Raw genomic sequence first — 23,773 nt, 5'->3', positions numbered from 1 at the left:
TGTAGCACTTCTTATAGCATTGATTAAAAGTATTCGCTTTATTAACAGTTAATTAATACGCAACAAGCTAAAATAGCGGCTTGTGCACTTTTAAATAGTTATATAAACTTTTACAAGCTATTAATAAGTATAAACCTTGAGTCCCCTACATAAAATTATAATTTTTTTTAGTTTATATATAGTTTGCGGTATGCAACAACATTTTTTTTTTTTTTTACATCGTGACCCGATTTGACTTACACCACGCATATTCCTTCCTATTTCCTTCTAACCACAAATACCACATATATACAAGAAGTAATAACCTTCAGAAGTTATTGAAAAGAGTTTTTAACTAATTATTTTTTACAGCCAATATCATGATAAAAATAACAGGACTATTTCGCCGTAATATCACACTTTTCCAGAAAATAAAACGCCACGAATTACAGGAAATACCATGAATACACCTGGATGCATCATGGCTCATTATCTAAAAGTAGATGAACTGACTGATAGTTGCAGATGAAAATGCTCAATCAAGAAAATTATCCACCAGCCTACGTATATTCAGAAACCTTTATAGATGGCCTATGATTAAGATCTGGTGCAATTCGTTAGACTGTTGCTTCTTTTTTTGGTTGGATATTCCAGCCCCAGCATTCAGTATATGATGACTGATATACACACACGCAAGTGCCGAAGTTATACTTAGAGATGAATTTATTTATTTAATTATTGTTTGTTTGACTAGAAATCTACTTAATTCATGACTGAGTAACAACACCTTTTTCGTTGTTGTACGTTGGTTCCCGATCAAAGATTTAGAGTTTAAATAATCCCACATTCAAAATCGAAGGAAATATGTTTTTCGGAACGTTTTCAACCCTATGTTCTTTCCATATACATAAACTTTAGACTAACCATCTCGCTTGGTGGCAGTAGCATATTAGTTAATTTCTTTAGAATTTCAACAGGAACGCATAGTCTGTTGTGCATCTGGATTAGTCTTCATAGTGTATGTGCTAATCTGACATAAAACAATTTATTTGCACAAAAGGAAAATTAACTCTGAAAGTATTATTTACAAAATTAAAATGTCAGTTAGTGTTAAACCTATAACAGGAAACAGCTCAAATAACTCATTTTCACTACACGCAAATACCAATTATGCGCTTACCGCTTGACAGGTAAAGTTAAAATCTATTTAACTTAATTGTTCATTATGGAAAATAACTTTTGTGCAGCAAATATACACAATCAGATTATACATCTTTATCAGTTTTTTTCAGAAAATTTATATATACCTCTCTGTCTTCAATACGGGCTAGAATGCATTCATTAAATTTCTATAGATCAATTAAATTTTTATGCAAAAATAAACAAACTTTTTACTGTTTTAGCTTCTTGACAGATCGCATGAAATCGAACTATTTAATCTATGAGCCATACTGAGAATTTGAAAAAATTAAGAGAAAACAGAAGCTCTAACTTCATTTTTACAGCTAGTATTCACAAATTGGATGTACTTATGCAATTAGGAATCAGCTACTATTTTATGGATTTCGGATTCACAAAAGTTTCTCGGATTCTCGTCTATAACGGCACCTAGGTGCTTGTATTTTATTATCCAAAACGAACCAACTGCAATTCGTTTAACAATAGACTACTGAAAATTCCGCAATAAATTTTCGAAAAAGATAGTATAAGAATGAATTATTTGGCTACTTTTCAAGCAGTTATCTAACAATGTAGTTTGAAGCTGCCTTTTTATTGCATATCTACGTTTGATTCCGGCTACTGCATATAAACAATGCATAAAAATTGCAAAAAAATTGAATATAAACAATTTACAAATTGATCAGATGGACAATTCGTAAACTCGAAAAAATTTCCTGTTGGGTAATCAAAGCAACTGAAAAGGTTAAATAATTTTTCCAGTAAAATAACAAGAGTTCTTAAGTGAAATCTTTGGCGATTAACCGCTGGGATGCGATTAATACACAGGAACCAGAAAATCAAATGTGTATTTTGAATGCTTTTTTCCAACGGATTAAAAACCAAAATTTAATACAGAATTACAATTATAGTCACAAAATCTTTTCTATGGTCTATTTTTTTTAAATCTGTAATTGTAGATTTTAGTCACAAAATCATATTTTTAAGTCATGTTTATAAGTAATCGCGTTTACACGTTTGTGAAAATGTATAAAAGCGGACTATCTACTTTTTGACAGCTGTGGCTCAAAATGTGATACATGGCTATACTTTAGATGTTAAATATGTGTTCTAAATTGTATCCATTTATTATATTTGTTTTGTAGTTATTGAGTTTAATTATATTTCAATAATTGGATAGATAATCTGCCTTAGAATATATTTCGTTCAAAATTTGATAGATACCTACAATTTCGGAATAGATATCATGCAAAAAATTTCATCCTCTAGCTCAAAATGTTTTCGAATCACTGGGCTCATAGACAGACAGATATAATTCCAAAAATGTATTTTTTTATTACTCAGAATTCTGATATGCAAAGAAAAGAATTCGAATTTTTTGACGATTATAATACTTTCTTTTTGTAGACTGCGCTTTTCGAAAATGTAAAAAGAAAGAACTTTTTCTACATTCTTACGTGATTTTTATTTCATTCAGTGATAACTTCATGAAATATTCTATACAAGGAATGTTCAATGAGATATAAATCAAATCTACATCATTTTATCTATAAATAATTAGGAATGAATGTTAAATATAAAATCTACATCATTTTATCTATAAATAATTACCAAGGAATGTTAAATATAAAATATACATCATTTTATCTATAAATAATTAGCTATTCAAATTAATCATCAATATATTTAATCATAATTCAATTGTTTTCTAGAAGACAGTCGATGAAGCAGGAACCAAAATGATAATTCGACAAACATGTAAAATTTCTTGACACACAATTCCAAAAGACACTTCTTCTAGATGTCATCATGCGATTTCATCATGTTGTTTATAGCGAGGAAGTTCTGGTCGTCATCGGTAGTAAATTTTTCAGTCACTTTAGAACAATAAACATCGCCGCCTGTATCCTTCAAATTCATGAGAATTAAACCTTGAGCATGTGAATTATATTATTTGTTATCCCAAATATTTACGGATGGTGAAGTTTTCCGGCAATCTAATTGAGTTTTACATTTGTGGACTTGCTGAAGAATGTGAATTTTCCCGACGCTTTCTTCAAATGGATGTGAACGATTTTAAATTATAAATGATTTGCTCATGGCTATAAGGAAGACATTATTATTTTCGAAGACGTAGGGGAATATTTAGGTGAAAAATGTTAGAAAAATGCTGCGCTTCAGGATTTTTACGCTGTTTTTTACAAAATAGAAATTTCGGTAATAAGTATTATAAAACTGCAAGTTTTAAGTTAAATTTTAATTTAATTCGTTGACGTCAAATATTATATTAATAGAACAGAGTTATTTCCTTTTCCTGACTAATCCGAACACAATCCATTTTTTCTCTTTTGTTTTTTCAAAAAAGTGTATATGTATTCCCAAACTCTTAAACTATTTTCAAGTCAATAAACTATTAAACTATTTCTGTCATCAGTTTGATTTCTTTCGATTCGATTTATTTTTAAGATAATGCAGAGAATTCGAAAGTAATCGTTATTTTTCAATATTTTACTATATTTAAAAAATGTTTTGAATATTTATCAACAAAAAGGTTTGATTGAGTTCGAATTGAGTTTTTGTCAATTTTTCGATGATCTTTCTAAAAAAATTAAAGATTAAAACAAACAAAAAAATCTTTTTTACGAAATTTTTTTTCACAGCTGTAATTTTAATGTTTTCCACATAATTTAAAATAAATTAACAGAAATCTCTGCAGGTAAAAGCAAAACTTCTGAAAACCTTCCCGCTACAATTTGTATACAACTGTTGTACAATTCTATACAGAAAATCTACGTCATTTTATCTATAAATAATTAAAAAGGAACGTTATACATAAAATCTACATAATTTCATCTATAAATAATTAGGAAGGAATGTAAGTAGATATTTTTAGAGAGATTCAGAATTAAAAAAATAATCGTTTAAGCGAGAATTTTCTCTCAGTTGAAACTTGAGTTTTCCGGGGTGTTTTTTTTTATGTTGTTGTTAGGATTGTTTGTTTTTGATACTAAATTTTGAGTTCCATTCTGTCCATCATTTTCAATTATGTTTGTATCGACGAGTGCTTTCAGAGAGCAATTATCTAACGAGGATATATCTAACGCCGATATTCCTAGGATCACTAGTTTAATGGGAATTGGGAACATTTGTACTTTCAAAAATTGATTTTTCAATTTTAAAATAGGAATATTTCACTGATTACAGACATGTATAATTTATATAGGTTTGAAAATTCGAAAGTTCCTAAATTATCCATTAACAATGAAAGTAACAGGAGCCCCTATGTTAGAAATATGAGTTTTTTTTCTTTCTTTTTTTTTTTTTTTTTTTTTCCTTTTTCTCTAAACACGTTTTCTTCAAATTTCGGTGTGCATAGAATGAATTCTATTATTACAATCGTATGAAATTTTATACAATAATATTTGCAAACATTATGCATCAATTTAACATATTTTTATTTTTGCTGGGCAATAATATTAATCTTTAGAGGTTACTCATCACGTAAAATATCATATATTTTTTTTTAGATTTCCAAGTTAAACGACATTCATTATTTTTGAAATACTTATTATAAGCATATTTAAATGAAAATAAGTTTACACTAATTATTAAACCTACGCTCATATATTATGCTAATTTTGGAGTAATTTTACTCAGAATTATTTTTTTCACAGAGTACCGCTTTTTGGTAATGAACTTGAAAACTATCGCATCACCACACATATTCAATTTGCCATTAAAAACAAATACTTTTAGAAGTAAATATTTTTCTACTCTTTTATGATTAAAATAAATATATTTTTCTATATTTTACCCTAAATTTTCTATCAGATATTGGATTTTGCTAGAGAAAATTACCGTTTATTTACAACAGAAATTTAAGGCAATTTTTATTGTTGTTGTTGTTGCTTGATAGATTTAATATGTATCGAAATTTTTCAACATACATTATTCAGATTGCACGCACAAGACATAAAGTACAATTTTCGGTGGAATTTGTTCACAAATCCTCGATTCTTCCGAGCTGAGAAACCACTTTCAGATCATCAAAGTAATAAAGAATGCTAGGAGACAACAAGCAACTTGTTATTGATATTTCAGTACTATCTCTTGCAATATTTATAGCTTTTCTGTACAGAAATAAGTACAAATAATCCGTAATGTCTGCCAAAAATCATTGTAAGGAAGTATATTGGTCATGTTAAAAAATTTTTTAGTAAACCTATAATCAAGCAATTTTTCATTAAATGATGAATCTGATTTAGCTTGGACACTACAGTGTATCTTAATGATTGGGTTGTCGAGAATACTAGGAAACATGAGTACTATGGTCTTTACAAAACAGCTATCACCGAACTAAACATAGGATCTTTTCTGTGGGGGGGGAGGCTAAATCCCATCATCGGTGATAATTTTACCATTAATTTTATATCCTCAGAAAGTGGCAACGTGAGTCGGGTCATTTCTCATCAGCGTAGTCATGATGCTTCCCTGGGAGGACGCTCCATTATAAATAAAAACTATTAATTTTCACTGAAGAATGGATAAACTAAATATAACTTTTAAAGCAAATGATAAAAACATTTGAAAACATGTGATAATATTTCAATCAACCCTCTGTCTTTTAGTTGGAAAAATAAATTTTCTGATAAGTTTTGAAATATGTAGAGGCATTTTTAGAGTTTAGAAAAGAGCTAAAAATTATACTTGCAAAATTTTGCATGTATTTAATTCTAGAAATAGCATAGCTTTTAAATAACCATCTAGAGATAAAGTTAAATGCTAAAACCATTCATAGTTATGATTGGAATAATATCATTTATAGGAATAATATAAAAGGCTAGTCTTTTATATATAATATAAAAGGCTGGATAGGAATTCTATAAAAGGCTGAAATTCTGTTTTCGCTTGATAGTAACACAAATATATGACAGTCTAATCTCCGCGGACAATCAGTTCAATGCAATAAACTACATGGTCTACGCATGCAATAATTATGATATGATTAAGAAAGACGTTGTATGTACTCAAAATTTCTTAGTTGAAATACAATAATACCCATACTGTCTCTAAATATAAATTAATACATAATTAAATCATCTCGCTGTATCATTAAGCCTTTCGGTTTATCTGAATGATTGAACCACAACAAATAAAAATATGAATACTGTGATCTGTGCAAAATGGTATCCGTTAAAAACAACATATATACAAATATTTCCCTCAGGAAGTACGTCCTGTCATGGTACATAGAACCGTTAACCAGCAACCATTACCATTATTGTATCTATCTCCAGGAGAGGCGAAAACCTGTATACTGATTCGGATATCTTCTAATCCATGTTCTTATGGTGTACCTCTCCCGAACTTTAGTGGAAATTAAGCTTTTAAAACCGTCCACATTTTCTAGATAGTTCCAATATAATTTTTCAAAAATATATTTCATGTACATACAAATGAAAGTAGTCTCAATACTCTGTGCTTATTAACAATGAAAGAAAAACGAAATTAGATGAATTTGCTGTTTGAAATGTTTCAATTTCGCTTATAAACAACGAAAAAAAAGAAACTAGATGAATTTGCTGTTTGAAATGTTTCAATTTCTCTTATTAACAACAAAAAAAAACAAAAGAAATAAGATAATTTTTTTTCAGCTAAAATTTATTTTGTTCGAAGGGTTTTGAGTATGAATGGGAGGAGGGGTAGGAAGTCTGGACTCCTTCCTGGTGCTTAAGCTTTTGCTTCTGGACAGGAACACAGAAGTTTGGAGAGAAAGGTACTATCTCAGATATCGTTCTCGACATATGACCACGGTTCAGAGTTATTAAGTTCATCCCAAGTTAGCCTTCACACAGATACAACGTTACGTTACGTTACGCAATGTTGATCTAACTAAATTAAATTTTACCAAAAGTGAATTAAATCATCATCCAACTGTGATGGCGCAATGCTTTGATCGATGTCTCCAAATACACTTAAAGAGTGCTTAAAATATTTAACACTGACATACATATATATATGTTCAAAACTCTAGTCCGAAATATTGTTCTAATAATGTTTTAGGCTAAATTCACCTACCACCTCTATATTGTTTTAAAAAACATACTCTTATTACAACGATAACGTACACATAAAACTATATTTAATTTTGTTGGAAAGCTCAATGTATAATCCTTAAGTAACATTGCAAAATATAGTCTGTAAATTTGATTGAAAAGTATTTTTGAAAAATACAGCCAAAGTGTTTCTTAAAAATTTATTAAAATTGTAAAAATTCTGGTACAGAAATAAACTGGTATCACTGAAGAGCAAATATTTTGAATTTTAAAAATGGCTTTTGCACAACTAAGCTCCTGAGATATTGAGAAAATAAAGTAAAAATTCCGATTAACTTTATATCAAAACTAATCAAAATTTAGGAAAAGACTTTGCTAGTGATGCCTACTACCCAAGAAGTAGGCACTCACTAACAAAGCAAATTAATTACCATCTAAATTAGTTAGCTTTTAGCAACATTTGCCCTTAGAAGTCGTTTTGAACGAATTTTTGCTTCCTACGTGTCGCATTATCCAATTTACCGATAGCATCCAGCTTATAAACATTATAACATTAAAACAATGTATATAAAGAATTAAATGAAAGAATATATAAATATATACACTGTCTTACAGATACTTTTACGAAACAAGAAAAAAATCACATTGTGAGAGATTCGAAAATAATCGGACCTTACATACATATCCAACCTACTACATTATATAAAAGAATGTAAAAAAATTATATTTGAAATAATTTCCTTGATATAAAAAAGCTCACAACAAAGTAAACTAATTACCTTCTAAATTAGATGGCTGTAGGTCCAACATTTGCCCCTAGAAGACATTTTGAAAGATTTTTTTTTCTTTTGCTTCCTACAGATCACATTTATGCAATTTATAGAAGTATCCAACTTATAAACTTTATAACATTAAAATAATGCATATATATATATACACTATCTTACAGACATTTTTAGGAAGCAAGAAAAGATTTACATCGTGAAAGATTCGAAAATAATCAGATCTTACATGCGTATTCAAACCTACTATATTATATAAAAGAATATAGAGAAATTATATTTGGAATGATTTTGTTGATATAAGATATCTAACAACTTCTCTACAATTTTGTAGTTTCATTGTATATTTTGTTGTACACCATTTTTAACCGATTTAAGTGGTTTCCTCGGTAATTTTTTTTTATTCTAGCTGCTGTTTCACATCTGGAAAATCTTGATTCTGTACAAAATATATTTTTTACCGCAATAAATTTAGAGCTGTCCCACTTGTTGACAGGACTGTACTATTTCAAAGCGGTTGTTTTCTTATTTTAATAAGTTGAAGCCAATACATCCTGAAACTTCCTTGAGTTAAAAGAAAGAGTTTGTGTTGCAATGATAAAACGGTTGAAAAATTACTTTAGAACGAAAGGTCCAACACACGAAAATTCATTCAAAGAAAAAAAAGTAATTCCTAACCCATATGTGAGACATATGGATCATTTCAATTTATCTTTTGTCGGCCCTTTTGCTTAGACAAATTACATGTTTCTACCAAGTAAGCGGTTAAAAGAACTGAAAAGAGTAATGGGGATTAGGATGAAAAAGCCGATTGCTATGTTGACAGCTTGTCACAGAAAAATGGAGTTTTATTCCATTTCAAGACTCGTGAAGAATTCAGTCTCAAGAAAAACTTGAATCTCGGTTTTTTTATTCTTTATTTCTAATTCAAGGGTTTCTTAAAACCATGGATTTCCTAATTCTAAATGTTATTAAAGGAACCAATGATTCTTATTCTTTTTTCTGCTATTCGGGTCACCAAAATGTAAAAAAACATAACATTAATTACAGATGAGTAAAAATATATGAAGAAGTTTATTTGATGTTTAATTAGTAATTAATTAACATTTTAAGGCACTTCTATATGGTATAAGAAAATAAAGCATCGAGATTTTTGTTTCATTGAAAAGTTTAGTGAAAACTTATAACGACCTACAATATAATTGCATACAAAAATTGATGAGTTTCTTGGTTAATATATTTCTCAGCGCTTCACAGAGTTAAGTCAAAAACATCTTTCTAATCTTCTTTGTTTAAATTTCTGAAAAATTTAAAATAATAAAGGTGTTGTGACAACATAATTGATTTTCTAGGCAAGGGCTTGTAAAATGTTTTTCTTTCGCGCCCCTCTTTCTTTCTGTTACATTTTGCTACAGTAAGAGACCTAGTAAGAAAATTAAAAAGAAAGTTCAATACTAATTAATGTTTATTTGGAGGAAAACTTAATTAAAGATGCTGATTTAGGACATTTTACTGAAATATTTATAATTGTTTTTGCCAACAAATATTGAAGAATCTGGAACAAGAAAAATTTGAGACAATTTTCGTAATCCAATAAGAGTAGTGATGCTAGCTTTGGAAACTTTGATACAAACAATATGTCGAAAAAACAAAGACATTTGGTGCATCTACGAAATTTTTTAAAATAATTAAAAAACAATTAATGATTAATAGTGATTTAAAAACATTTAATTGCCATCTGAGAAATAAAAGTACTATGTAAATATTTTCATTTATAGTTAATTAATGTTACGTCTCATTTGTTTTCATCTATACTTATAACAGGAAGTGTGTGTGTGTAGTGTGTATCAGCGCTATATAGAACAGACCATTAGACTTAAAGCTACCACGTTCGGCGTTATACTTTAGAAGCTGAGTATTTGCAACTCGAAGCGATTTTTTTAAATTTAATTTATTAAAAATGAAGCAAAATTCCGGCGCTCTTCCGTCATAAAATTCGAAAATATAATTAAGCAAATTTAATGAATGTTTCATCAATTTTAAAATTTAAAAAATTGTGTTTCTAATGAAGTCAAATTTGCAGTGATATTTTCTCTAAATTTCGGATTTTTTTTTAAAAGTATTTTTTGCAAAAATATTTTTATCAACAGATTCCATAGGTACAATGAAACTGCTCAAATCACTTTCGTTGTTTTCTTCAGTTATTAAGAGATAAGGAAAAAAAGATCCTGCTAATTATACAAGATTTCCACACGAGGAATCCAGAAAGAAGTTACATTAGAACTCAAGGCAACTAGCAATTTGAAATAAATTGTCTAAACGATTAAATTTTTAACGCCGCTATGATGTCATGGGTACCGACTTTACTAGGCAAACTCCTTTGCATAGAGAATTATGAACATTAAATAATGTATTAGAGATTTAATTTAAATTTAACACCACCAATATATCCGTCAAATCAGCTGGTCGCCAAAGGCAGCTAGTATATGTATGAAATTTTTTTAAATAAATAGATATGATTCTTTAATGGTACTCTGAAGGAATATAAAATTTACTACGTTAGCAACATTTGTACAATATTATGGAAATATAGCCACTAGATGGAAATAATGATAATATGACATGCCTCAAATGCATTACGGCTGCATGTTTTTCGTATGAAATCTGCATAATCAAACTCTTGATAAGATATTTAACTATTCTTTAAATCGAATAAACCATGTAAAAAAACTTTTAAACCAATTTCTATCCAAAAAAGTTCATAATAATTTATCCGGTACAGTACGATCTAAAACATAAAATTTGTAGAAATTTATTTTAAATAACGTACTGCTTTACAAGTAAATATTTTAGAACGAAATTTTAATAAATAGAGTAATTATCTAAAAACAAGAATTCCAGAAATAAAAATTTTAAAAAAAAATCGTATTTTTAATTATTTTTTTATATTTGATAACGTATTCAAGCAATTAACGATTGATAAAAGATTTGTTTTATTTTGGATCTAGATTGGATAGAAAATAAAATAAAAATAAAGTTATCTTTTTTTATAAAATATTCAACAATATATGAAAAAAAGGAAGATTTATTTTGTTCAAAGCTACATAATTACTTGGAATATCGTGGGATATTCAATAATACACACACGCGTGCACTCAAAAAATAATAGCTTAAACAAATAAAAAAAATAAAATGTAAAAATGTAATTGGACAAGCCTTCAATCGCTCAAGTTTTGATTTGTTGATGTATGAGTGACGTTGGTTGTAATTAATTTGTCATTCAACTTCTTCAAAGACACACTGAAAGCTGTCTAAATATAATAATTATTGATATTTTTGTTTCTGAGTACATATTGATGGCATTGTTTTCATTTGAAAACAATACGCCTTTGAAAAATGCCACTAGTTTCAATACAATATTTAAAAACCAGTATTTTAAAACCGTCTTTGAATTTTTTTCTCTCTTTTTTTTTCAAATCAGTTATTAATTAAATTAAAAGTTAATTGCATCAGTTTTTGAAGAAATTAAATGCATTCTCTCATAATTTTTCAAATAGAATGCTATTAATAATTTTTTTCTGTTATTGAAATAGTAGAATCCTATAGACAAACAAATATTTTGTCAGTAAAATACATCCTCAAAAGCTATTATCGCTGTCTGAACAGTAGAAAACTTAAGATATACACTTACCTGGAATTTTAAAGACGTTCTTCTTGTTCTACCGTATACAGCTGAAGAAAAATAGCTCTCATAATGGATACTGACTCCAATTGCCGCATAAAGCGCGGCAGCTGGTCAAAAATCTGCAAAGAAAAAAATGTATTCTTTTAGCACAACATTTTTGCCCTAAAACGCAATTTTCAATTATTACTTAAGTAAGAAACTACTCTACGCTGAATCAATTGCTGAAATTTTGATTCTACTGAACGACCATCAAGTCTCTAGATACTCTCTTACATATCAGTAAAGTGAATATCTTTGCCAAAACCTTATGTCATGAATAATGCAAAAGCAGACTGACAAATAGACACTGAATGAGATAAACTTATTTTGGTTAAGAAAGATATCCTTCTAATACATACATTACTAGTCAGGATATAAGCTGGAATAAAAGGTTGAGCTAAAAAAACCTTGAAAACAATTTTTTTCGAAAATTTTCCCACTTACTAAAGTTGAGTTATGTTAACTAATGCTAAACTGACCATCTGAGATTATTTTCAATTGAAAATTGAGGAGGCATAACGATTTACAGAATTCGTTCTATATATCTTTATGTTTATTAACATTATAAAGAGGTTTATTTAATTAAATTGTTTAGAGCGTGAAGAATGTGAAATCGATACAGGTTCTGTTAATACGAAAGAACTGGCACTGTTCTGTACTTTCCGGATTCTTTAGTAACCTAGAATCTTACTAGCCACGATTTATCTGATTACGATCATTTGTTTCAGACTTAAAGATATTTTTTGTCATCATGATCTGTTGCTTTTCAACTTATCGGAATCTTCTTACCTTAAATCCATCAATAAGTAACTTAACGATTTGCGTGAAAGTTAAAGACTACCATTTTAAATCCAATCCTCTCTCCTGCAGAAAACGTCTATGGAATCTTTAGGTCAATTTTTATAATGACAAAAGGCAGAATTGTATATGACATATAAATATGGCATGATAACATATGGATGAGCTTGAAAAGTATACTTTTGATAGAAATCTTTGAGTTAAAACTTTTATAGCCTTTTGAAAAAATCTAGAGGTAAGTTAGAGAAGTTCGTTTTATAAAACTGCACTATTTGGAAATTTAACTACTACAAAATTCCTCGCAATGTCAAGAAATAATACTAATGACGACCGAGGATTTTGGTTTTTTCCCTTTTAATAACCACATAAAACTATATGGTTAAATTGGGTGAGAGGAACTTAAAATATACATTTCTGGAACCAAAACTCCCGAACAAATCTTTCGGAACTATTGCTCGAAGTTGTCGAATTTTCTCACAGTTAGGACTAAGTTATTTTGACACAAAGAATCCCAAAATCCATGAGTTATGAAAAACACTAGATGATACAGAATGTTTTACTTCTGAAAACAAGAATGGGCTTTCAGCATTCTTTCCAGAATTATTATTTCCTAAGCTCCAACGTCCAAAAGGGAAATTTGTCCATTCTCAAACCAATAAAAACTGCAAGGTTACGCATCTTAGCGGAAGTTTTTCAGCGAAATGAAGTCATTAAGTTTCGGCTCGAAGTGATAAATGTTTGTTCACCTGGATGAAAGGAAAGCGAGTTAAAATCTTGATCTTACAAGGAATAAAACACCAAGAAGAACAACTAACCCTATCGTTTCTCGCTGTTTCAAACCGTCCGAATTCGTGCCATAACAATTAAGTTTTTGTCTAATAAGCTGCACTGTTTATCTTTTTATTTTCCGCCTTTCTCAGTTAAATGAAACGGTTCTTGTAATGACGATCATTTCAAATCCGTTAGTTAACTTTTTTTTTTCTTTTTAGTTTGTAAAGGGGCAGAAAAACAGGACGTGTTACTGAAACGGAAGTAGCATAGTAGAGACTTTGTTTCGCGGTGTGTGAGTATTTGTACACCACAGAAGATAGCTAGCGGTTGGGAATAAAAGGGAGGGAACTGCTGCGGAAGGACATTTGTGGTATTTAGCTGGAAAGATGAGATGTTAAAGAGCGTTAATCGCACTTTTGTGACATTTTCATGAAGAACTTAATGACTTTCTTTAAAAGGGAAAAGGATGATTAATTTTTCTGCAAAAATAAGACGATTTTCGTTACGAAAACCGATAAATCGACTCAAACAATCATTGTTACGCTGCAATATTTTGTCCGTCCGAAATATTTACTGATCAATAGCGGTGATTTATATTTATGCTATGCGTATTTCTCCTATGCATAATATCTTTTCATATAAAACATATAATTGCACGTAAAATATAATACATATAGCAGAACTATGAATAATCCACAAAATCGCAATAAACATTATTGAAATGAAAAATACAATTTGCGTGATATTTTGAAAGCACTATATATTACAAAAATATCTATGCGCATTTGTTTTGACGAAAATATTCGAAATGCTGATGTATTACCACTATGCCGTCCAGTGGCACCACATTAGTGTCATATGGAAAATATGAAGCAAATGCCGCTGGCACCACATAAGTGACGCACAAATTTTTATTTATTTTATGAATTTTTTAAATTTATTTTAATTATTTACTATAAATTATTATTTATATAATGAAAATTATTATTATTTTAACTAATTATTTATTTGTTTTATGAAAATGAAAATTATGATCTCCTTAAAACCTCGTAAAACCATCAAAAGTCCTAATGGCGCCAAGCAAAAGAATTCTGATTAGACTTGTGGACGGCATAGTGTTAACTGCAGCTTTTAAGAAATTTAAAAAAATAATACATAGACAAATAATTTTTAAAAGAAAATGTCTGAGACTGAAGTCTTAAAAAATTATGTACTTGAAAGTAAATTTGGAAATGAACAAGTTGTAAGTTTTTAAATTTCATCACGTTAAGTCCAACAACAGTAATAATAAATGAGTTGGAAAATTGGAGGATTTGCTACGAAAAGCAGAAGAATTTTTCTGCCCTTCTTTTCGCTAAAAGGGCCTCAATGCCAATGAATTATGTAAGAGAAAAGAAAATATAAGATAAAATGGGTATAATACAGTTTTAATGGAATATAAAGTCACAATAACACAACCAACAGTTGCGTACATAATAACATTACAAATGGTGCACGCAGCATGTGAGATGCGATGGCAAGAGTATCTAAAACTGCAATATCAATATAATGTTCAAACAGCTACCCGTCCGTAGCTATACACGCTACTTATGTTACTATTCATGCTACATCTCTTCGTTTCAGAAATCCTTGTCTATTACTTTTGAACGATTTTACTCCGCTAAGTGATGATACACAGTGAGTAAGAAGTGTGAATTTTTGTTAGGTCTGCCTTTCTTTAGACCTTTCTTTTGAAATGTTGATATTCATTTTCTTTTTGAATCAAGCTGTTTCATTTTAATTCAAAGCTTGTGTAACATTTTTATATTTTGCTTAGCAAAAAATAAATATTTCCTCTTTATTTTTCCACTCACCTCTGTTTTTGCGATTGAAAAAATTCGATTAGCGCATGCGCAAAAGCTCGGAACGTTTCCGTATCTGAAAACTGACAATTTGTTGTTGTGCTATTTGTATTTCATTAAATCTAAGTCTCACTTGGTGTATTCTTTTCTTCTCTTAATTCACAGTAAAAAAATCGTCTATAGTGGTCAAAATTTTCATTTGCGACCTCTTTATCTATTATGAAAACGACTTGTTTCGGTATGACTTTTCTTTAAAGAATGTAAACGACCTTTAGGAACACCCTGTGTAACTAAGCTGTTTAAACAGAAATACAAATTGTTCTCTGGAATCTAATCGACACATCATTTTCTTCGTACAAAGAAAACGAAGAAATAAAAAACTTTTTTTCTAAGGATCTCGGCATTTTAGAAGGTGCATGTGAAAAAAATTCGACCAACTATTTTTGATTTTTATTTATAAATAATGAAATGAAATTTTTAATCATTATAAAAAGAATCGGATATTCCTTCTAATACTTCGATTAATATTTTTCAATTGAAAATGTAATATTAATAAATATTTTTTTTTTAATTTTATAAAAAATACACAAATTTTGAAACTCTTTTTTTTTAGCATTAAGAAAGATCTGAAAGACCAATATTTAAAAAATGTAGAATAGCTTGAAAAATTGTGGTTATATGTGTAGAAATAGAATAATTAAAACCAAAACAGAAAATAACAGAATTACTATATGAATGCAGATTCAGTTAAATAAGGTTGACTATACCAGCATTAAAATATTTCAAACAAATTCGTCTGATATTATAGTTTAAACAAAGCAATATTATTTGGAACTTACGAAATTTTTTTTGCATAAATAGAAACTTTTGTGCCCACAATTGCATTGATAATTTTCCAAAAACATGTCCCTTTTGGAGGTGTTGAATAAAATCTGAATAATGTAGAAAATTAACAGATATGTTTCATTAGTAATATTTTCTACAGCATTGATTACTTCTTTTGTTTCTACAGAATTGACATGATCTTAATAGAGAAATTCAGCCTCTTATGGAAATTTTAAAGTCATATCTTTCAGTGCTGAAAAACAAAGCTTTCAAATGCGGGAACAGGAATATTAATATTCAACAACTGATGTATGCTGATTGAAAATTACTCTTAAAACATGAAACACAAAGAGCTAGTTAAAATTGTTTCAGTGTTTGAGAGTAGAATATCTATCGCTTAAAGAAGCAAACTCCCACCACTGTGATGTAAAAGTTTGAAAAAGCTGTTGTAATCCTTATCAATCACGGTTTCATATTTCACTGGCTTTTCTAATAGCCCCATGTACTTTCGTTAATCTAGGCATATAATTACAAACTTTACATGAAATGTGAATCAGAATGTTAATCTGGTAAACAAAAGTTTAGCAAACAAATTCGTGGGAAGATCAAAGCATGTTGGGAGAGGAAGTTTTGTAAAATTACTGGAAACAAATGTAAGTCATGACAAATTTATTTAAAATTCGTAATCATGAATCTTCACAATTTGCTGCCGTGGTATCCAATGCAGGAAGATTCATTCTGTAAGTCTCCGAATATTTCAACGCTGGGTAAAAGAAAATTTCTGAGAAGTGGTGAGGAAATGCTTCGTTTACGACATCGTTAAGAGTAGCTCATTAGAGAGATAGAGATTGCCGGCAAATTATGCAAATATCTGGAAGGAAGCAGTGTTAAAAATTAGCAGCAAAATTTTTGAGCGCCATGTTATCTAGCTTAAGGTGCTCATTAATCCAAAAAGTACAGACAGGAAACGAGTTCATCCTAAGGTTAATATCGAAAATTTAAATTACGATAAACAAAAATTTTTAAAAGTCATCACTGGAAGAAGTATCTAGAGGAGATCTGATTTATAAAAAGTAGAACCTTCGACCGAATTTTTTTGAAAAATTACGTTTTTGCAGAAAGTAACATACATAAATAATTCTAATGTTATTGTCTACATAACATAACATACATAAATAATTCTAATGTTATTGTCTACATAACATAACATACATAAATAATTCTAATGTCTCCAGTAATATTACGGCGTGAATATTCAGAAAATGTTTTACATGCAGATAATAAATGAAAACAAAATTAAAAATACTATTGCAATCAACAAACGTTAAATTTCGTTAATCTCTCAATTTTCAAATAATTCATGAAGTAAAAAAGAAATTCTGCATCGAAAGAAGGAACAAAGGACATTTCTCGTGAAACAGCAAGCTTGTAAATAAGCTAAAAATAAGTAATTAGCATATACTTTAATTCCCCAATAGCACATGTATATTGTACAATACCATAAGATATTAAACTATATTCATAATATTGTATAATATTGTTAAATATTTGATAATATAATATAATATAATATCGAACAATATTATACAATAGTATGTAACATTCTGTGTAGGGATTGCAATACTGGTATTACAGGATACCGAATACCGGTATTTTGAGCCATTTGTACAATTTTGTAATACCGGTATTCACATTTTTAAATGCCGTTTTTTAGGTATTTACTAGAATTTTTTTAAATTGTCTCCACTGTATGTTCAGGGATCGCCAACACAACAGAATAGTATACGTTTTTGTTTTTATGTCTCCCTAACGGGCGAAATTAATTAAACTGTGAATACAAAGTTGCATCGTACAATCAAGAGAAGTGATAAAATACTGTTTGACAACGGATTGTAAAATCCCCCGCGCTTTTGCGCATACGTTAGGATGGTTTAATTCGACAAAATAGGGGTGAGAGGAAAGATGGAAGGGGGAGATGTTTACATTTAATAATGAAGACTCGCGGTTTTGTGAGACGTAAACATTACAGATAATTAGTAATACAGAAGGAGAAAGGTACTAAAGCACTGTAAAATATTTCAGAGCAATTTTTATTTAATATAAGGAACATAAACATTAAATTATGAAGAATAAATGGAAAATTTCTGCTCTTAAAATTTGGTAATTACATTTTTATAAAATATTAACGATCTTTTTTATATTAAAACGTTTCTTTTTTCTATGTTATTAAATTTTTTCAGGAATATTTTAATTCCCCGTTTTCTGCTTCTTGGTCACAATATTTAATGATATTATGTAAAATTTTCTTCGTATCATTCCTGAAAGCTTTTTTATCACCTTTGGCTACACATATCAGTACGAAATTTTGAAACTGAGAAACCCAGTCCGAAAAGCAATAACTAACTTAAATCTGCAAATTAATTTTTCAGATAGTGAATTCGACTTAGTATCCAGAATTGTATCAGCTCTATTTCCAATAAAACTGTTACAATAAACCAACTGGCTGTTGAGGCATTACGTCAGAGAGATTCTAATTTATTAACAGCTAATGCAACAAAAAATTTCAGGTTGCAGTCACTGAAACAGCGGCACATCACTATCTGAAGAATTATATACTACATTGAAAAATCGCACAGAAGAACAGCATGCCGAAATAGAAAATGTCTTACGGCATTTAATGATTATAATGATTTTAAAAATGAAAATGAAAAAGAAGAAAAGAGACTAACCAATTCAAATCTGAACAAGTTTATAGTAAATTTTCTTACATTTTTTTACCCACAAACCTATCCACATTCAAAAGAATTCGGTACAGTTATCGAAGATTATGATGACACTAATATCGATAGTGAAAAGGAATTGCTTCTTGAACAAGAATTAGAATTAGCGATAAATAAAAAAAAATCAACAAACCAAAATACAATACAGAAATCACTATATCCAAAACCATCCGACGAGAAATCGATTTATTTGAAGATGAGGGATTTAGAGGCAAATACTTGGAAAAAGTATATCGCGCATTGTTAAGAGTACCACCAACTAGTGTAGATGCCGAAAGAGCGTTTTCGACAGCTGGTAATTTTTGCACAAAATTACGTTCCAGATTTAATGACATTACAATTGATGCATTATGTTTTTTAAGATCACATGTCAAAAATTTGTAATAGTACCACAGACTGAATAGTGATATTTACACTTTTTTGCGATTGAAATAAATAAGATGTTTCTTTACTTTTTTGTAATTCTTTATATACTGCTATAATTTATAAGTTACAAATTATTTCTTGTGATATTTACACACTCTAATAAAATTGGCAAATAAAACAAAGAAACGCCTGTGTTTTCTTTCTTTTTCTAAAATTTCTATTACCAGTATTAAAACCGGTATCCCGGTATTAAGATCTAAAAAATATCGAATACCGGTTTTGAACATTTGGTCCGATATTGTAATTCCTAATTCTGTGCTACCTGGGTAGAAAATAGAATTATTCTGAAATCAATTACTTTTCAGAATTACTCTTCATACATTATCTTCTGCAGCAAATTATTATATACCAAAAAATGCAAATTTTTTCACTGCATGTACGAAAATCAGTCAGTTATCTATGAACATAAATGTTTTTAAAGTATGAAGTTTTCGAAAAAATTTTTACCAGTTTACTAAATTCCGTATCAAAACGTCTTTCACGTTAATAGCATTAGCTCTTAATATAAAATATTTCAGCCCCTTTTATGCTGTGTTCAAGTAATTTAATATTTTTAATGTAATCTATAAAGAACTGTACACAATAGAAACGTTTTTGCTGATTTGTCACGTTGAGTATCTTACATCCTTAACATTTTTGTTAATGAAAAATGTTATGAACTGTTAAAAACTGTTACTGTTAAAAAAAACTGATATGAACTATAAAAAACGCCAAAACCATTAAACAACATTTATATACTGTTACTTCGGCCTTGTTGTATTTAAATTTTCTATCAGAATCTAGTTGAATTATCAACCATTTTCGAATGCCATAACAAAATCCTTGCGACAAATTACTTAGAAAATATGGATAATTTCAAAATTTTCCTAAATTTATAAATAAAAGACAGAATTCTACGTTAATTGTTTGAGCAATATTAATCATACTGACCTCGCCGATTTTACGCACAAAGTAGACAGCCCATGGACACAAACACTCGCTAACATTGAACGGCTGATTTTACTTCCTTAAGTTTTAAATGGATCCTACAGCACACCCCTCCACCAATTACACCTAAAGCTGCATCCCACTCTTATCACACCGTTCGGTATTTACCATTCTCTCAAATCAGTTCGGTATTATAATTATTCTAAACTTAATACTTTGTAATGTGTCCTTAGTAACAGGGTCATATCCAGCAGGGATATTCAGAAATAAAGTAGAAACCCTGGAGTTTCTTCAAAGGACGAGCTCACCATCCTCAACAGTTATGAATTTGTCGTCGCCACCTTATTTAAATAATTTTCGCCACTCCTTGCCTCCGTGGGTAAGTTTTTAACTACACCCATTTGAAAAAAGAGAAGTGATATTTATTACTTCACCTTGTGCAGGTCGTGAAGAGGCAGAAGTCAATTCTGACTGTAAAAAATAAAGGGTTCCTCTACAATAAGGGATCTAGTAGATGTCCCACCTTTTAGTTGGCACCATTTGCATTGATTCCTCCACAAAGCAGTTGTTGAAATCGCAGAAAATTACGAAAACGAAAGTGCTAGAGAAGGAGATTACTTTTTCATCATCACAGGGTTCGGCCGACGTTTAATCATCGTGGAATGATAATAGCTCAACAGCAACAATAATAAAAGCAAATAATCTTTTCGCCGCATATCCCTGCAAAAGCCCCGTTTTACCATCTGCAAAAAAATTCAACGTAATATTTTGACTTTCGTGAAAGCATGGTGGGTTCCTCGTTTACATGAAAAAAATGGCACTGTGCGAAAAAAATGTTTACTTTTTCAGATGGCACAGATAAAAAAAAGTGAAAAGAAATAATGAAATAAATAAATAAAATTCGATGATCTTTTTTGTGACCTTGAGCGCGCTGTGTCAGAAGTAAGGACGTAGATTCGACGGCGTGTGGTATTTCGCAGGGGGAAAGGGGGAGTAAAAATATGAAACGCCTACGTTAGCTAGGAGATGTGTCACCTCAAATATTAGTTGGAACTCCTTTAACCAAAATGGGGTGAGGATAATCAGTTTCTACTCTGCAGAGTGGGAGGGGGATTTACTCGAAAACTGTGGTTCTGTCATGCAGATATTTTGATGAGTGGCTTGCTTATGAATATGAGAAAGGAGTCCTTAACATGCTTCATAACTATTTTACCAACTGGTATACAGTTAGCTCATTCTTATTATTAGGAACACTGAACAATCTGTCATTATTTAGCTAGTAATAGAATATGCAATAAGTGCAATTTTAACCCAAAATACATATTCAGTCATTTCTCTCTTTTCGCATACTTTGCAAATATTTGATGAGTCATTACTTACAGACATAACCATAGACGTTTTTTTCCACCATATATGTGGGTTGAGTTATTCGCAGTTGGGTTAAGCAATGCATAAAATTCTACTTATTAATATTTTATCAAATGTTTTGATATTTATCTTTAACTATATAATCAAAAGACCAAATGTTTTTCAATGAAAATTACATATCAATATCACAGTACAGTCAAACTTCTGCTATCCGAACCAATATTGAGTCTGAAAATCAATTGTTCGAATTGATTTTGGAAGAAAAAGGATGTACAGTATATACATATGTATGTAATGAACCTTCATACAAAATTTAATTTGTAATATATATTTTTTTATTTCAATCATATAGTAATTTCAGCTTTGTGTACCTTATATTACCTGAACTTAATTTCATGAATTAAAGTTTTTTTTTATATGACATCTTTTTTACTTAATTTCCAAGCTTTAATCAATCATCCGAATTTCCATAAATACCGAATCGTTCCGAACCCCATTTAATTTGTATAGCTGGAGTTCTATTGCAATCACAAACGCTATCGTAATGATATTTCAGCTTCGTGGAAACCATAAATAAAAGAATTTGGATCATTTTTTAATGATCAGTTCAATCAGTTCTTTGGGGTAAAATGAAAAGTTCTGTTCATACCAGTATTTCATTTTGTAAAACATAGAACATTTATAATTTATATCAGAACTTTACATATAAGAGGTTCACCGTCTATTAGACGTTAATTTATACTTATTATAAAAAAAAGTGTAAATAATTATTTTGATCTAAATTAGTCAACTTACTCCATTAATCAATCTTCAATTAAAACGAGGGAAAAGGTATTCAAATTCCTGAATACAAAGTGAAATAATATTATATCTCGCACATTATAATTCGAATTATTTAAAAATAAATCATCGAGTAATCAGAAAAGATAGAACCAATTAAAAATTAATATACAGAATATTTATCAATACTATGACACTATTTTGATGTAAAATAAAATTGCAGCATGAATTTTGAATTTTTTTTTTTTTTTTTTTTTACTAAATCAAATCGTAGTTTAACAGTCAAGACATATTAAAACAGGCAAACGCGATTAACGACCTTAGGAAGCACATTATCTCCATTTTGACAATATAATAAAAAACGCACAAAAAATATAAAGGTTATTATACTGAATACAAACACTGTCTATTCTTTGAGGCGTAACTGTAAGTGAATAAACGCGATATCATGTTTCATTTGAACAAATGGATTGTAAAATCTCGAAGAGTTCAAATACACTTCTCTACTGTTTTTCTCTTTTTTAGTTGATCTAGAGAAGTTGATCAGACAGACTATAATAGTTGATTAATAAAATAGAAAGAGTAGCTTATATGACAGACATTTGTTAATTGACTGTTAGAAATCTGGAACAGAGAACCAAGGCCGTCTGTCTTATTGCCTTTTTGGATATACGAATAGTCATCCTGCAAAAATTTTTATCGACAAATGAAATCATAGATATCTTCAATAAATATATAAGATTGATCTCGGTTAATTTTAGTATTTATGAGTCTCAACTCCTCATACGTTTCACAATCGTGATTTTTTCTCTGAAATTAATTATTTAAGAAACATAATAATAACAAGCTGTTTGGAAAGTGAAAATTGCTTGCAATATTCAATATCTTAATCGTAGTAATTATAACAAGAGTGAAATGGGTGAGAATACGTCCGTAATAAGCTGTCGCAATAAATTTATTAGGTTTGGAAAATTTGCTGAAAGAATTTCAAGAATTTTTCTTCTCTTCGATTCAAAGTAATTTTTGTGACACATGTATCGAAGTTTTGGCTCCATAAAAATTTCAAAATCACAATTTTTTTCTGAAATTTAATAATTAAGAAAAATAACAAGTTGTTTAGAACGTAAGAATATCTTAATCATATTGCATATAACCAGAGCGATAATGTTAGGAACAAATCCATAATTCGTCGTCGATACGAACTAATTAGATTTCAAATATTTGCTTTCTAATCAATTAAGTAAATTGAAAAGGCTCACAGATAAGCGCTTTTTGCCTAAAGCATGTATCGCAAAAGCAATCAAGGATTTTAATCAAACCAGAGAATAATAATAAAAAAAAAACTTTGCTTGATTTACAGCAATAATTATTTCATGTACACATATTGCATAACACCTATCAAAATTTATTTCATTCTATTAATATTTATAATTTAGTTTGATTTCAAATCATTTACTTATTAAATAACCCTAAAGGCATCAAAAGTAATGAATCACTTCCCACACCTGCATATCTTGTTATTGTTGTGTGTGCAATC

General features: G+C 29.4%; 1 protein-coding gene across 1 annotated transcript in view; it reads right to left on the bottom strand.

Moving 5' to 3' along the window:
* The window catches only part of LOC129958297 (formin-J-like), a 154,865-nt gene that overhangs the window by 116,121 nt on the left and 14,971 nt on the right, over positions 1-23,773 (bottom strand). The window contains exon 2 of the mRNA XM_056070684.1: positions 11,688-11,800. The gene's annotated coding sequence lies outside the window, so the exon portion shown is untranslated. The remainder of the gene's footprint in view (positions 1-11,687; positions 11,801-23,773) is intronic.

Source organism: Argiope bruennichi, chromosome X1, assembly GCF_947563725.1.
Source record: "Argiope bruennichi chromosome X1, qqArgBrue1.1, whole genome shotgun sequence".
NCBI lineage: Eukaryota > Metazoa > Arthropoda > Arachnida > Araneae > Araneidae > Argiope > Argiope bruennichi.
Note: the sequence above shows the minus strand (reverse complement) of the source record. Positions and strands in the feature narration are given on the sequence as shown.